This window comes from Eubalaena glacialis, chromosome 18 (genome assembly GCF_028564815.1).
Source record: "Eubalaena glacialis isolate mEubGla1 chromosome 18, mEubGla1.1.hap2.+ XY, whole genome shotgun sequence".
In the NCBI taxonomy this organism is placed as follows: domain Eukaryota; kingdom Metazoa; phylum Chordata; class Mammalia; order Artiodactyla; family Balaenidae; genus Eubalaena; species Eubalaena glacialis.
This window is the reverse complement of record NC_083733.1, coordinates 5,147,071-5,162,433: the sequence shown is the minus strand read 5'-3', so window position 1 is coordinate 5,162,433 and position 15,363 is coordinate 5,147,071.

Sequence of the window (15,363 nt, the reverse complement as noted above, 5' to 3'; positions counted from 1 at the left end):
CTAGGAAGCTGGGGCCCTAGGAAAGCAGGTGGTATAATTCAGTCCAAGTCCAAAGGGCTAAGAACCAAGGGAGCTGATGATGAAAATCCGGGCATGAGGGCAGGAGATGAGATGAGATGCCCCAGCTCAAGCAGGGAGGCAGGAAAAAGGGGGGCAGTTTCCTCCTTCCTCTGCCTTTTGTTCTACTCAAGCCATCAACAGGTTAGATGAGGCCCACCCACCCCGGGGAGGGCATCTACTTTACTGAGTCTGCAGGTTCAAATGCTGACCTCTTCCCGAAGCACCACCACAGACACACCCAGAATAGCATTGCATCTGGGCACACCATGGCCAGTCAAGTTGACATAGAAAATTAATCATCAGATACTCCTCTTGCCTAAGCCTATGGACAAGGTTATTTGCTAAAAGATTTGAGAGTGCACTCGGTCTTACACAGGAAGTGGAGCGTGGGTTATAAATTCCATTCCAAATTGTCAAGGAGCCACAGGCTTCCATGGGCACAGCCTGTGACAGGTGTGTGATGGATCGTGTGCAAAGCCATTTAGCTTGTTAACGAGTAAGAGTCTGGGTCAGCAGCACACACTCAGGGACTGTGGTTTGTTTAATTAAACAATAAGAGGATGGTATAGAAATCAATACTCAATTACATTCTCAAAAGCCAGAGACACCCAGCTTCTGTGTAGGTCATCCATGCTGTGGATTAACATGCCCCCCAAATAATGAGGCAAGTAGCCATCATTTAGCACACCCTGGCCTCTTCATTTCGTCCTGGCTGGGTAAACGGGAGCCATTAGCTGCAGTATCCAGTGTTAGGAAATCAATAACGTACTGATTATTGATAGATATACACTGCTGGCAAACGGGAAAAAATTACATGAGGGCTTTATGGGGTGATCGCTTTGTTCTTTAGAGCAGTGGCCAGAGAATTTCAGCTTTTAATTCCCTGTCACTTACCCAGATTTATGGAGCTTTTGCAATATCTAATTGGGGTTGGTGACACGACCCCTGCTTTCACTCTGTGGGATGTTTTAAGCATCCAACACATCTAGACGAAAAGGAAAGAAGCAATAGAATCGCATCCAATCTTAGAAATTATAGGGAAGGGACTTCAGGGTAATTGAAGGCCTACCTTATACTCTGTATACATTGTTTCCTTTAATCCTCACATATTATTCTCTCCACCTCACAGGTGACGGAAATGGGGCTCAGAAAGGTGAACTAACTTGACCAATGTAACTCAGCCAATCAGTGGAGGAACTGAGATTCAAAAGGACAGTTGATTAGGAAGGCCACTCCCCTTGCACTGGGCTTTATCCCAGGTTCTCTCAAAGCCCCGATATTTTAGTGATGTCCCTAAGATGCTCATAGAGTGAGGGGGACAGTGCCAATGGGGCAAGGGGGTCAGTAACAGCAATAGTACTGGTGTGATTTGGAAGTCAAGAACAACTGCCTCTCCAGTGGGACTATCCCCTCCCTGCATCTGGACCCAATACCTTTCGTAATGTAGCCAAGGAGTTGCATTTACTTTGTGACTACCACATCCCATTGCTGGTCTGGAGGTACTTAAGCCTCCTGGGAGTTCTTCGTAGGAACCTCTCCCAAGCTGGGTCTGCCTCGTCCTGTACTTGTAGGGATTGGGGGCACTTAAGACGGATTCTTAGCATTCAGCCTCGTTTGATTTACTCCAGCTGTGCTCCTACCATCCTTCCAACCTGTTAAGATTTTTGCAATCTCGATCCTATCATCCAGCGTAAGAGCCATCTCTTTTTGTTCTCATCTCCAAATCTGATACATATATCTTCTGTTTCATCTGAGATGGGCAGACAGACGGGTGTACACGTGAAAATGAACTGTCCAGAGCATCTTCTAGGCAGCGCACCAGCACTCGTCTGAGAGGTGCAAAGTCCTGCCGAAGTTCTGTAACTCCTCCTTCCAGAGCGTTCTAACCAGTGATGGTGAAAGCGCCTGTCCATCCAGGTATCAGAGACCTTCCCTATAATCTGCCTTACAACGCTGGGGGCGGAAACCCCATGAAGGCAGGGGCTGTGTCAGGTTGCGCTCACCCCTGGGTCCCCAGCACCCAGCCTGAGCAAGCGTACGCACACACAAGTGTTGAATGGGTGACGGGATGAGAAATGACGCCACACCGTCACTCCTCAGCTCCACCCTGCCCTGCATCCCAGCAGGTGAGTCTCTCTGGATGAAGCAAGTCTCTTGGGTTTCTAGAGTGGTGGCTCTTGAATGGGGGAGTCGTCATCCCACCCCAGGAGGTGCTCTGGAAGTTTGCAGGGGGTTGTCACGATGCCTGGCGTAGGCAGCAGCCTTCAGAGGGACACGCGATATCCTGCAGTTCATGGGACAGTCAGTCAAGGAAAGGTTGTCTCTGACCTGCGAGACCTTCCATTATCTATTATCTGGGTGGGCATTCATGAAGGTGGACACTTCTGCTTCCCTGTAAACACAAGACATCTTTTACACAGTTTTTTGTTTGTTTGTTTTTTAATTTTTATTTATTTATTTATTTATTTATGGCTGTGTTGGGTCTTCGTTTCTGTGCGAGGGCTTTCTCTAGTTGCGGCAAGTGGGGGCCACTCTTCATCGCGGTGCGCGGGCCTCTCACTATCGTGGCCTCTCTTGTTGCGGAGCACAGGCTCCAGACGCGCAGGCTCAGTAGTTGTGGCTCACGGGCCTAGTTGCTCTGCGGCATGTGGGATCTTCCCAGACCAGGGCTCGAACCCGTGTCCCCTGCATTGGCAGGCAGATTCTCAACCAGTGCGCCACCAGGGAAGCCCTTTTACACAGTTTTAATCCACATAGAACATACTGGTTTATATTCTTACGTGGATGAGTACAAAGGCGAACAATAGATGCAGCTGAGGCCTTCAAGGAACGTTCAGTCTGGCTAAGGAACTGAGTGGAATGAGAGAGCATAAGAGGAACTCTGGCCCCTCCCAGTGGAAAGGAAGTGAGGTTGGAACCAGGAGGAGTGGATGGGAGTCAACTAGGTGAAGGGAGACAGAGTGAGCCAGACAGGAAACAGCATGTGAAAAGGCCCTGCAGCAAGTAGGGCAAGACATTTAAGAGAGGTCACGATTTTTCCCATTCTGCCTTACACTTTTGCCAGTTTCTTTGCACGTCTGACCCTCAACGTTGGATTGAAAGCCTTTTGAAGGCGAAGATCACATCTTACCCATCACTTCATTTTCCCAGCTCCGTGCACAGTAACCGAAGCTGTGATTTTTTTTAAATTTTGTTTTATTTATTTTTGGCTGTGTTGGGTCTTTGTTGCTGCACGCGGACTTTCTCTAGTTGCGGCGAGTGGGGGCTACTCTTCGTTGCAGTGCGGAGGCTTCTCATTGTGGTGGCTTCTCTTGTTGCGGAGCACAGGCTCTAAGCGCGTGGGCTTCAGTAGTTGTGGCTCACGGGCTCTAGAGCGCAGGCTCAGTGGTTGTCACGCACGGGATTAGTTGCTCCGCAGCATGTGGGATCTTCCCGGACCAGGGCTCGAACCCGTGTCCCCTGCATTGGCAGGCGGATTCTTAACCACCGCACCACCAGGGAAGCCCCGAAGCTGTGATTTTTAAGTCAGGAGAAACTATAAAGACCAGTCTGTCCTTTGGGGGAGGGGTGGCAATCAAGGTTCCTGGGTCCCCTTCCATAACCTACTGCTTTTTTAATTTCATGGATCATTTCCTTTCTTTGGGCCTCAGTTTCCCCTTCCATAAAACTCAAGTGTTAGGTCAGCAGATTGGGAAGGCCCTTCTTGCAGAGGCAAATAGAACCTCGTTGCCCAGAGTTACCTGAAACATGCATATCTGTGCCCCGATTAAGAGTAAACACAATTTTAGGGCTTCCCTGGTGGCGCAGCGGTTAAGAATCCACCTGCCAATGCAGGGGACACGGGTTCGAGCCCTGGTCTGGGAAGATCCCACATGCCGCAGAGCAACTAATCCCGTGTGTGACAACTACTGAGCCTGCGCTCTAGCGCCCACGAGCCACAACTACTGAAGCCCGCGCGCCTAGAGCCCGTGCTCCGCAACAAGAGAAGCCACCGCAATGAGAAGCCCGCGCACCGCAACTAGAGAAAGACCGCACGCAGCAACGAAGACCCAACTCAGACAAAAAAAAAAGTAAACACAGTTTTAATAGAAATTAGATGACATCAGACCCAGCACTCTGTTTTGAAATGGAACCGACCGTTTGAGAGGTAGAGTTGGGGAGAGAGGTCATAACCAGCCGCCATGGACGCTCTGCTCAGGATGAGCTTTGGGGCTTCAGCCTCTGTTTCTTATTCCCTTTAAGGAAACCCAAGGGCTTTTTCAGACTCACGAAGAACCACCGAGGGACCAGGAAAATGTTCCAGGGGTTCTTTGTGCCACTACCATCCCCCACCCCCACCCCCCCCCCGCAGGCTGTCAAACGCTGGCCGTTGTAGACCCAATCATAATGACGGTGCTTTCTGGAAATCTCTGCATTAATTACCATCATCGGGGAGATGTTGTCTGTAGTTACATAATAGCTTCCCAGGTTTTGCTGGTTCTGAGTAAAGCTAACAAATTTGTAGCTATTAAGGAACACAAATTGCTCTGCTGTTTTAAATTTGGCAAATGGAAAACTTTGTTTAGAGAGGTGGCTGGAACCCAGAGCAATTAGTGTCTAATAATTTGTTAATGTTGGAGATGCTGCACAAAGATACGGTTTAAAATGTCTGTCTTAATGTCTTAAGCGAAAAGAGAGGAATTTGAAGAAACCATAATCGGGTTAGGCATATTAATGTAATAGCATATTTTTACAAAATGTAAAAGGCTCTTGTTCTGCCTTTAAAAGGGACAGCTAATGCCGCATCCTTATTTTTACCACTGAATTGCCCTGTCTTGGATACTAATGATGGGCTGATTACGGTTTAATTACGGAGGGATGGAGATGGAAAAGCCGGCTGGATTGCGGGGGGGGGGGGGGGGGTGTCAAGGGTTGAAAGACACCTGGGAACGCACGTGGGGAAGGCGGGTCATCAGGCCACCCCACCGGTGCACGGGTCCCGGTGACGTCATCACACGGCAAGGTCTCGGCCCCTGCAGGCTCCCTGACGCATTTACCAAAACATGGTGAGAACTCACGGCAACTTGGTTCAGAGAGGCTGGTGAGGTGACGGATAACAATTTACTGTCTTCCACCCAGAGCCCTTCTCTCTTCCTGTAGACGTGGCTGCTCCCCTTCCTCTAGGGCGGTGGTTCTCGCACCTGCGCATGCGTCAGAGTCACGTGCAGGATCGATCAATCAGATTCTAATTCAGAGAATCTGAAGGCAGCCCGAGAATTCGTGGTAAGCCCTGGCCGATGCCGCTCCGATGCCACACTTGGAGGCCCAGGGATGTGGGGGACTGCTTCCCTGTGACCCAAGATGGACTTTCCCATGGATTGTTCGCAAGTGTCAGTAGAAGGAGACGCCCCTCGTGGACAAATGTGAGTCTGGGAACTGGGCGCAGTTGATGGGCAGAGCGAAGAGAGAAGGCAGGCCGGGCAGAGAGGGGCGGACAGGGAGAGGAGACGGCTTCCTGGTTCCAGTACCCGAGGCCCGTCGTTTCCAAGGTTTGACATCAGCTAATGAGCTGCCCTTTTGCTTACCTAGTTTCCGTTGGATTTCTGTCACTGTAACCCAGAAAATTCTGACCACTACAAAAGTGCAAACCAGAATGCCAGTCTATGAATGTACAAGGCGCCTCACTGATAACGGTGGTCTGTGCAACGTGGTCTCTTCCCGTAAGAGGTGGCGGGACGGAGATGTGGAAAGAGCAAGGGCTTGGGAATGCGTTGCCAGATAGAAATCAGGACGAACAGCTAAATGCGAATCTCAGAGGACGAATGATTTTTTAGCATAAGCATGCCCCAAACATTGCATGGGATATACTTATCCTAAAAAATCATTTGTTGCTTATCCTAAATTCAAGTGCAACTGTATTTTTATTTGCTAAATCTGGCAACCTGCACTGAGGAGCAAGGCAGACCCAGGTTTGCCTCTCAGCTCAGTTACTGGCTGTGACGTTGCCGGTGTCCGTACCTGACTCTTGCGGGCTGTGGTCCGGGCTCCGTGCAAGCTGGTCTGGTCTGGGCAGTGGAAGCACTGGCTGTGGTCGGAGGGCAGGAGGAAGGGAGAAGGCAGAGTGTTTGCCGCGGCCGCCCTTCCTCCAGGGTCCCCGCTTCTGCTGGATGGCCCGCGGTGGATCCAGAGCCGCAGAGGCGCATGTCCTGTTTGTTTTCAGCCTAGATCGTTTGTCTGTCTAGGACTCCATATAAACAAAGTCATACGTTATGCACTTTGGGGGCCTGGCCTCTTTCATTCAGCGCGATGTTTTTGAGATTCCTCCATGTTGTGTTTATGAGTTCATTCCTCTTAGTTTTTCCCCTGCTTTATTGAGATAATTGATATATAACATTGTGTGAGTTTAAGGTGTACAACGGGTTGATTTGATACACTTGCAAGTGATTATCGCCATCCCTAACAGCTGCATCACATCACATAATTGCCATTTCTTTTTCTTCCTTTTTTTTTTTTTTTTTAAGTTTCCCCTACTTGTGCTACAGCTCTGACCGCTACCTGCTTCTTTCTTTCTTTTTTTTTTTTTTTTTTTGGCTGCCTTGGGTCTTTATTGCTGCATGCGGGCTTTCTCTAGTTACAGCGAGCCGGGGATACTTTTCGTTGCGGTGCACAGGCTTCTCATTGCGGTGGCTTCTCTTGTTGCGGAGCATGGGCTCTAGGCGCGCCGGCTTCAGTAGTTGTGACACGTGGGCTCAGTAGTTGTGGCTCCCGGGCTCTAGGGCGCAGGCTCAGTAGCTGTGGCGCACGGGCTTCATTGCTTCGCGGCATGGGCTCCAACCCATGTCCCCTGCATTGGCAGGCGGATTCTTAACCACTGCGCCACGAGGGAAGTCCCAGCCGTTTCTTTTTCATGGTGAGAACAGTTAAAATCTACTCTCTTAGCCAACTTTCAAGTGTAAAATACAGTATTATTAACCATAATCACCATGCTGTACATTCGATCCGCAGGACTTATTCATCTAATATCTGGAAGTCTGTACCATTTGACCAACATCTCCCCTTTTCCCCCAGCCCCTGGCAACCAACATTCTAGTCTCTGTTTCTGTGAGTTCAGCTTTTTTTAGGTTCTACATGTAAGTGAGATCATACAGTACTTGTTTTTCCCTATCTGACTTATTTCACTTAGCATAATGCCCTCAAGGTTCATCCAGGTTGTTGCAAATGGCAGGATTTCCTTCTTTCCTGTGGCTGAATAATATTCCGGGGTGTGTGTGTGTATACACACCGTATCTTCTTCTTTATCCCTTCATCTATAGATGGATACTTAAATTGTTTTTCATATCTTGGCTATTGTGAATAATGCTGCAGTGAACATGAGAATGCAGATATCTCTTCAAGATCCGGTTTTCATTTCCTTTGGAAATATACCCAGAAGTGGGATTGCAGGATTATATGGTACTTCTATTTTTAGTTTTTTTAAGGAACCTCCATACTGTTCTCCATAGTGGCTGCACCAGTTTACATTTGCACCAACCGTGTGCGAGGGCTCCCTTTCCTCCACACCCTCAGCAATACTTGTCTCTCGTCTTTTTGAGGAGCACCATTCTAATAGGTGCGCGGTGATATCTCATTGTGGGTTTGATTTACATTTGCATTTGTTTTCTGTGATGATTAGTGATGCTGAGCACCTTTTCAGTACCTGTTGACCATTCGTATGTCTTCTTTGGAAAAATGTCTTTTCAGTTCCTCTGCCCATTTCTGAATCGGATTGTTTGTTTACTCATCCATTCCCTTTCATTACTGAGTGGTAATCCATTGTCTGAATATTTCACTTAAAAAAAACCTCATTCTGTTGACGGATATTTGGGTTGTTTCCAGTTTGGAACTGTTATGAACAAAGCTATGGAGAACATTAATGTACATGTCTTTGTGTAAACACATGTTTTTATTTCTCTTGAGTAAAAATCTAGGGATGGAAGTGTTTGGTTGTAGAGTAGGTGGATGTTTAATTTTAAAAGAAACTTCTAGGCCTTTTTCTAAAGAGTTTTGCCATGGAACTGTATATGAGCATTGAATTTGTTAGGATGAAACAAGTTCTCTGATGATGAGGCTATAAATCAGAATCTGAGATTGTTTCAAGTCCGGGGTTCTCTGCTTCTCTTGTAATGCTTGTGTCACTGTGTTCCAACACAAAATTCTGTGGGTAATTAGGAACACAGAAGATTGCTGAGTTGGCAAATCCTCCCTTTTCCCAGAACATCTGCAAAGATCAGAAATAAGAGGCAAGACCTCACATTGCAGCATTACACTTTTTTTTTCCAGCTTTACTGAGGTATAACTGACAAGTAGAAATTGCATGTATTTAAGGTGTACACCTTGATGTTTTGATGTACATTGTGAATGATCACCACAATCAAGGTAATGAACAAATCTGTTACCTCACATAGTTAGCATTTTCTGTGTGTTTGTGTGATGGGAACATGTAAGATCCACCCTCTTAGGAAATTTCAAGTGTACCATACAGTATTGCTAACTATGAATGTATTGAACAGAATTTGGGAGGTGGGCATGAAGCTGGTGAATTCCTGGTGGATGTCATCAGCTCGGGCTTGGAGAGTGGCCTGTGAGAAGGGCCTTTCCATCAGGCCACTTGGAAGCCTGCCAGTCATAGATAACCCACAAGCTAGCCTTAGGTGACACAGTCACTCTGCCCTGTGCCTTGACCAAAGACCTTTATAAACAGGAAAACAGTGTTGAAGATAAAGAACAGGGTGTAGTGGTTCCTCAGATGTTCTATAGTTTGAAAGTGACCATAAACAACCCAAATAGCCATACACAAAAAGGGGGGCATTTTTTGGACCACGGCCCCGAGGGCAGGCAAGGCTGAAGGAGGAGCTCAAACTACACCATCAGGCCCCCTGTGTTTAAGCAGACTCTTCCCAGGTCGTCCAGGCTTACAGCCTCAGGTTCAGCAACTGCAGTGGAGAGGCAGCTTCTCTTTCCTAATATTCCAACAAAACCCTAGAATTGAATCTCATTGGCCTGGGTCACGTGCCCACCCATGAGCCAATCAGGATCAGGAGGCTGGAATAGGCTGATTGGCTGGGTCTGAGTCACGTGCTCACCTCTGAGCAGGCTGGTGTCAGTTGCGCAAAAACTCTGAGACAGAGAGAGGGTGCGAAGACTCTGAATCGAGTGAAGGTGGGGCCGGTGGGTCAGTAAAGCACGCCTTTCTCAGACTACCCGTTGTTACGCCTATGCATACTAGATAATGAGAGTCGAAATGGTCATGACCTTGAAAAACTGAACTTCCAAGACATGAAGCCAAACCCGCACAATTTTTTTTTCAGTAATATGTAAAACCAGACAATACTAAGTGCTTTGTAAAACTCTACTGAATATAATTATAAATATACAAAAGTCTCTCTTGAGATTTCTCAGCAATAGGCAAGAGAGACACATACCATTGAGGAAATGCTTGTTCTTCCTGCTGCGGTAAAAATGGGTCAAATAATATAAAGAAAAATGCAAAAAGTAAAATTCGTCTCTTTGTCAGCCTTGCCATTGGAAAAGGCATAGAAAATACTGAGGATTTGAACAACCTAGAATTAGAAGAAAGTAAGCTGCGTGGGAGGTTTTCTATACAACTGGTTGAGAGTATAGCTTAAAAAAAAAAAACATGTCATAGCTAATGGTATTTGTTAGATTTTGTTTCAGTAAAGAAATACATGAAGACCACTTTTTATGAGCCATTAAATGAAAGATGTACCAGGGAATATATATTCTCAGTAGTATATCACTTCTTTAATAACAATAACATTTTATGGAAAAGCTGTGTAAGTATAACCAGTGATGGAAGAGGAGAGCTCAGACCCAGGTGTGTGTGTGTAAGAATTTAATATGCAATAAAAGTAGCATCACAAATTAGCGAATAAAAGGTAGATTGCTTAATAGATGGTATAAGGATAACTAACTCGCAGAGACAAGATAACCGTGTAACACCTGCCATAAAAGTGGACTCTGATGAATGAAAGAGTTAAAAGTGAAAGATGAAACTGCAAAGCTAATAGAAGAAACTTAGGGAAATATCTGTGGGCCAGGACAGAGGAAGAAATTTTCAAAACACATTTCAAAGCATAAGCCAGAAAGCAACAAAATCAGTGAATTTGACTACATCAAAATTCAGGCCTTTTCAAAAATGAAAGGCACCATGAGTAAAATTTTGCCCTTTTCATTAAAAGGGGACAGTGTAGGAGACAGCATTTACAATGTCAAAAATGGGCAGCCCAGTACTTTTCCCTAGAAATGTAATTTGAGCCACTTAGGTAATTTAAACTATTCTTGTAGCCACATTTAAAAACATAAAAGTTAATGAAATTAATTTAATAATATATTTAACCTGATATGTCCAGAATATTACCGTTTCAACGTAAAATCAATATAAAAATTATTAATGAGACTTCTGCTTTCTCTTTTTCATCCTGAGTCTTTCAAACTGTAAGTGTAGTTTACACCATCACAGGACATCTCACTTTGAACCAGCCACATTTCAAGAGCTCAAAAGCCACATGCACTTAGTAGTCACCATATTGGACAACACCATTAGAGACTATTCACAGAACTCCTGAAAATCAGTAAGAACAGAGAGTAATCCCAATAGGAAGATGGACAAAAGACATCAACAGGCAACTTACAAAAGAGGAAAACCACAAAGATCACGGCATCCGAAAAGATGCTCAAATTCAGTAGTCATCATGGAGATTAAAACTGTGAGATAGTATTTTATATGTGTTAGACCGACAGTTGGAAAGCTGAATCATGCCAAGTGTTGGCAAGGATGTGGGTACATGGGATCCTCATGTGTGATGGTCAGGAGACCAGAATGGCATAGCTATTCCGGGGAGGAGAAAATCAGCACTTGGTCCAATAGAAGCAGCACACGTGCCCAGTGGCCCAGCAGTGCTACTCTCGGGTCTGTTTTTCAAAGAAGGGCTCACACAGTTTTATAAAGGGCCAGGTACAAGGATGTCCAATCTATTATTTTCTTCATGGTGGCAAGGAGTCAGAGGTATGAATATCCATCCCTGGGAGAGAAAGAAAGAAAATACAGGGCTGCATATGGTGGCAGGGAGCTAGAGGGAACGGTTTAGAGGTACACACAGCAATATGAATGGATTTTGAAACAGGAGCTCAGTGGAAAAAGTAATGAGATAACCACTTACATACATTAAAAATACATTACACAAAACAACAGTCTATATTTTGCAAGAGCATATACCCCCTGCCGCCCCTGAAAAAAACCCATTAAATACATGAGAAGACTTGCTTGGGGGACTAGAGAAATGCGAATGACCTATGGGGCACAAGGGAGAAAGGCTTTTTCCTAATGAGGGATCTTGGGTGGACCAGCGATGATGGTGTGTTCTGTAACCCATCTCTACCTGAGGTCAAAAAAGGAGAAGAGGAGGATGAAGAAGAGGGGGAAAGGAAAACGAAGGAAAAGAAGCTGGTGATGTGAGAAGTACATGAGCGTCAATGCCACTAGGTGTCACTGGGGCAGTTAACCCTATGCAATCCACAGCTCACAATGAGATGGGAAGAAACCTTGTGGATACCTTGAGTACCTCATGGCAGAAGCCATAGAAGAGTGTCAAAACTTAAAGAAGTTACACTTTTTTAAAAACAAAATGACAGGTGTTTCAAATTTGCTGATATTTTCTCCAATGACAAGTAGCTCTGAGGAATTAATAACCCAGCAAATAATTTCAGAAGTATAATCAACAGGGAACTCTACTCAGTGCTCTCTGGTGACCTAAATGGGAAGGAAATCCAAAAAAGAGGGGATATATGTATACATAAAGCTGATTCACTTTGCTGTACAGCAGAAACTAACAACATTGTAAAGCAAATATACTCCAATTAAAAATAAGTATAATCTGTCCCATAAAAATTCCACTTTTAATACTAATGAGAAAGGAATTGCTTTTTTAAAGAAACTCCTGCTATGGAGAGAGTATTTGAGGGAAGTTTTTCATTATTGTGTCACCTTTTTCCCCCAGAAACCCACTTTTAAAAGTATCACCTATAAAAGTACCCATAGCTGTGTGCCTAAAATCTTGGAAATAAACCATTCTAACTATTTACAAAATCTCCTTAAAAGTTATAGTAGGAAAAGTTTTAGTGGGTTTTGAACCCACTTGTAAAAATATCAAAAGTACCACCTTCCAATTAGTTTGCAAGAACAACATCAAGATCAGGAAACATGGAAATTTACTAGCCACGTGTCCACAGAAATTTGCATAATTGGTGGTTGGGATTGGAAAATGATCATTATTAGCTTCCACATGGAGCCACAAATCTTTGTGGGAAATATTTTTCAGTTATGATAGTCTTTCAAACCATGTATTAAAACCTACTGAACATCAGAATCAGGTCCTTAAATTTTGGTATCGAGAAAAAGTGTTAAAGAGTTTAAAATGTAATGAAGCATATTCAATCCTTCACTCTGATTGAAAATACTATTAATATTTTAATACAAATAATTGTAATTATAGCCAAAAGGGGTTTTGTACTGTTACTGCACCTAAACTTAAAAATGCATTTTGAAATATTTCTCATGTCCTCTTTATTTTATCCTTTTTAATTTCTGATTTTGCTTGCTTTATAATGTACATAATGTATCTGTGCAGTGTCAATTTTTTTACTGTTAGGTGTGTATGATCAAAAATGTTTGGAGACTGTATCAGTTTCCTATGGCTACTATAACAAATTACCATAACCATAGTGGGTTAAAACAGTACAAAGTTATTGTTTTACAATTCTACCCCGCAGAAGTCCAAAATAGATCTCACTGGGCTAAAATCAAGGTGTCGGCAGGGCTGTGTTCCTTCTGGAGGCTCCTGACCGTCCTTCCGTCTCCTTTTCTGACCCTGACCTTCCTGCCTCCCTTTTACAAGGACCCTCGTGATGACATTGGGTCCACCCAAACAATCCTGGGCCAAGGTTACTGACTCAACCAAATCTGCCAAGTCCCTCTTTCCATGTAAGGAAATATATTCATAGGTTCTGGAAATTAGGATGTGGACATGTTTAGGGGACCGTCATACAGCCTGCCACAAAGACCCTGGAAGAAAGAAATTGTGATGGCCAGGGTCAGATTGGGTGTGAAAGCTCCCCTTTAGGGAAGTTCTCACAAGGTCACTTTTTGGGCTGCACTTTGAGGGGCAGCTAGACCTCATCCTGAGCTAATGCATGTAGCATCTCTCGTCACATTTCTGTCCTTTTGACTAAAGGTAATAAACCTTTGTTTAGGTAACAGGAGACTGGGATGATTCTTTGTTTTGCTTTCTACTGAGTCAGCTAGACCAAGTTTCAAATCTTGATTCAGGCTGTTACTCTCTTCCTGTATGATCTGGACAAATTCCCCAGCCCCTCTGATCCTGAGTTACCCTGTCTTTAAAACAGAGAAACTTGCCACAACTACTGAGCCTGTGCTCTAGAGCCTGCGTGCCACAACTACTGAGCCCGCACGCCTAGAGCCCGTGCTCCGCAACAAGAGAAGCCCCAGTTCAACACAACTAGAGAAAGCCGGTGCGCAGCAACGACCACCCAATGCAGCGAAAAATAAATAAAATTAAATCTTTAAAAAAAACCCAAAAAAACCACAGAAACTAATCCAGACTTTGCAGGATAGCCAGGAAGCTAAAGGCTACAATGTATAAACTCCTTGCACAAGGGGCTGCTGAAAAATGTCAGTTTCTCTCCCTCTTCCAGTAAGAATTTCCATCTCTGCATCCGTGAGAGCAAATGGAGTCCAAGAGTGAATGCCACTTTGCAGCGATTTCTCATTTAATCTAGGGATTAATAAAATACAGCTTCATTCACGGCTTCCTCCAAAGAGTGCCAAGCACGGCAGTGGAAGTCAGAAAACTAAGAATTAAATGCACACTTGACAGGGCGATGGGTGTCAAAATCATTTCCCTAAAAACCCCTTAAAAACAAAGGTCTTAACTAATTGAACAGCATTGTGCTTTAACAATTTCCCAGATCCTCAGAACGTGAACAAAATCAGCCAGTATTTGTTCAACCGAGTGTCACTGTTCTCTTCTGAGATCCCGAACAGGGTGGGTGGTGGAGAAACCCTTCCATAGGTGGACATTCTTTCGGAGGAAACATCTTCATTTTCCTTCTCTGAAGTGGGGCTTGTAAAATCCCATTTTCCTGCCAAAGGCTTTTTCTTTCATGCAGTAACATCCCCCTCTACTGGAACATGTAGATTTTGCTACAGTATTTATTAAGAACAAATAAAAATGGAAAATGGGGTACATTTTGCAACCAAATGAGTGGTTCTTAAATTTACCTGTGTGTCAGAATTTTCTGAGGTGTGGTTTTTTGTTATGTTTTGTTTTTTAATGGAGATTTTTGTATCCTCATTCCCATCTCTTGAGATTTAGAATGAGTAAGGTTGAAGGGGGCCCCAGATCTACGTTTAAACCCCCTTCCACCCCCCAGACTGCCACCCCCCATCCCCGTCCCAGAGAGTCTGATACACGTGGACTTCTCAGGAGAATTTCACTGAATTCTAGATGAAAGAGGATAGTGTGGTGGAGAAACGTGGATATCAATGTTCTCCCTCTAGGTAGATTCAGCAGGAAAAGGGGGAGATTTTCAAGCTCAAGAAATCTGTATCTTCTCATTTTATTTCAGCTTTATTGAGGTGCAATTGATATATTTAAAACTGCACATATTTAATGCATACAATTTGATGAATTTGGGCATATACATACACCCATGAAACCATCACTGCAGTCAAGGTCATAAACATATCCATCACCTCCAAATGTTTCCTTGTATCCTGTTCGTTTTGTTTTTCATTGTTTGTTTTTTGCGGTAATGTTGCCGAAACTCAAGAAACTCAGCCCCTGTTCACAGGTGTCGAATAGAAATGCAGAGACAGTTTCGGATGAAGTAGAGAAGAAATAGCTTTATTGCTTTGCCAGGCAAAGGGGGCTGCAGCGGGCCAATGCCCTCAAGACTTGTGTGTCCCGCCCTGGAGTGGGTAGTGAAGAGTCAAAGAGCAGGGCGTGGTCAGCTCGTGGACATTCTTCTGATTGGCTGGTGGTGAGGTCATCGGGAGTCAGCCTCCTCAACCTGCTGGTTGCAACCGGTCTGGGGTCCACGTGCTCGTGGGCGGCATGCAGTTAGCGTCTTCCACCTGGTGGAGGTTTCAGTATCTGCCAAACAGCTCACAGGACATGGCGCAGAGTATCATCTCTAGTCCTTGAGGAGGAACTAAAGGTCCTTGACTTTGTTTAATGGCTAAAGTAT